This window comes from Suncus etruscus, chromosome 4 (assembly GCF_024139225.1).
Source record: "Suncus etruscus isolate mSunEtr1 chromosome 4, mSunEtr1.pri.cur, whole genome shotgun sequence".
In the NCBI taxonomy this organism is placed as follows: Eukaryota; Metazoa; Chordata; class Mammalia; order Eulipotyphla; family Soricidae; genus Suncus; species Suncus etruscus.
Genome location: NC_064851.1, coordinates 107426015 through 107428316, shown reverse-complemented (window position 1 = coordinate 107428316; position 2302 = coordinate 107426015). Strand labels below are relative to the sequence as shown.

The 2302-nt window shown below is 30.1% G+C and overlaps 1 non-coding gene across 1 annotated transcript; it reads right to left on the bottom strand.

Moving 5' to 3' along the window:
• Positions 1-1691: 1691 nt before the first annotated feature.
• Positions 1692-1821, bottom strand: LOC126007747 (small nucleolar RNA SNORA22). The gene has a single exon (XR_007495235.1). It is a non-coding gene; the product is annotated as a small nucleolar RNA SNORA22 (small nucleolar RNA).
• Positions 1822-2302: the final 481 nt, after the last annotated feature.

Here is a 2302-nt window from a genome sequence, read left to right as displayed (position 1 = left end):
ATTTGCAGGATGAGGATAAAGGTGGAAAACGGACCAACAGGTTTGATGGTTAATGTAGGCTTTAACAAAGCTAAAACATAATAATTATGATAAGCAAGAAACATTTCAGTAACAATATGGGGAGAAAATGCAGTGGAGTAAACAAAATAAGTGGAGTTGGGGGCTTCAATGAAGATGGAAGAGTTGTTAACAATAATGGTTTGATTGCAAATGTGTGATTGTTGAACAGGCGGGCACATATATGGTTCGAGTAAGCAAAGTTCCACGACCGTGACTTGTTTGCCATGGAGGTTGTTGGTGGCAGTGGTGGGCATCCAAGGCAGCTAGGCAGAGTGCTCAATTCAGCATTGTTAAAGGTGGAGTTTGTCAGAAACAGGTTTGCAGGAAAGGCGGCTGGCAGGAGGGGTGACAGGCTTTTTTGAAGTGGATGAAGACAGGACTGTGGAAGGCTGCGGAAATTTTTTGTTAGACTTCAGCATTTAAAAAATTTTTATAATTAACAATCGCCAATTTATCAAAAACTTTTAAACTGAACATAAATGATTTTTGTTAAACTTTTTAGTTATTATTTTAAAGCTAGATGCTATTTTTTAGCTATAAATACATATTCTATAGGCCTGAACTTACACATAGCAGGAAAGTTGGGTGACTGCAAAGTCCAGAAATTCTCCAGGGAAAAGTTATCCCTGATGGCCATTGAGAAATCTGGGGTTTGCCATCTCCCACACCTTCCGCCATGTTCTTAGAAGGACAAAGCTAGCTTAATACATACTTTTTTAACACATGATTTTTAGTTGCAAGATGCCAGTCTGTGAACTGACCAGACTGAACCAGGTTGAAAAAATTAATTGAAATTTAAAAAATGGATAAGGCTTTAAAAATTGTATTATTATAAAATGTAGAGATAACAAATAAACAGACAAAACAAAACAACACTAAACACAACATTTTACACTTGTGGCCACTTTCATTCATCACAACAGACACATAAACAGACAAAAGGATTGATTTAAGACTTATTTATAAAAAATTGACAAGTGCTTTTAAATATTTAGCTAGCATGTTTGTGAGAAGAAAAAAAAATTTTTGTAGAAAAACTTTTTTAGTTTTGAGAAGTACTTAATGTAGATGGAGTGGAACTTTGCTGAAAATAAATTTTAAGGTTTAGAATTAACACAAAACATTTTTAAAACAATTTTAATTTGAAGTTTAAAACATTAAGTAAAATGGTTAATGAGCACTGTAGAAGGAGTATTCACTCTGAAGTATGAAATCATTTGCTGTAAATGAATAGGTTTTATTTAAATTGGTTTTGCAGTAGAACAGTAAGACAGCTGCAATAAAGTGTTAAAATTTTTATGATTAAACACAATAGCATGAACTATGATTATTAAAGGTATAAAAACTGATTTTAAAAATACAAACAACTGTTTTTACTATGAAGACTTTATGTGAATAATTTGTAAAAAATATTATATACCAAATTAACTAAATGTTTAGATTATTATAAAATATAGTTAAAGACATCTGATACATTTACACACTTAGAACTTAAGACTAAAATTATATTTAATACTAGTTAATTTGCTTATAAAGTTTAGTTACTTTTATATATTACTTATAAAATTATATATAATATATTTTTTCATTTATATTATTTTTTCACTGCGACACAAATATACAGATTTGTATAATGTGCTGATATTTTGAATGCACTTAAAATAATAGTTTTTTCAATGCAGAAATAAAGAACAACCATTGCTGTAGCACAAAGTTAAAACTAAGGGTACTATAAAGCATACTTAGGTGTTTACTGTGCATTAAATTAACTATATTGTTTAAAAAGGCTAACCACATTATTTTTCACATAATTTTGTAAATACTTTAAAAATTAAAATAAAACTTTTAATAGAAATATAAGACTTAATTTTAACACTTTTGTGTTCGTTTGGATTTTAAAACACAAAGAAGTTTTTCTTTTACCAACATTTTGTTATCTGTAAAGTGACAGAATTATGACCTTGCTCTAAAATTTTCTGAGAGGCATGAAAAAAAAAAAGTTTATTGCTCTTATCTTCCTGTTGCTTTTTAATGTTTTAATAATTACTTTACACCACTTAATGCACTAAACCTAATAACACATATTTGACGAAGTGTAGGGCTGACAAGGTGAAGCAGAGTCTTTTACTGATAATTCGGGGAGGGGCTAGCACAGTTAACAGCAGGAAGGCTAGAGGCAAATTATTTACAGTTAGCAGGGTGTAATGATATATAGGAAAAAAAAGCAATCTTTTAAGATTAA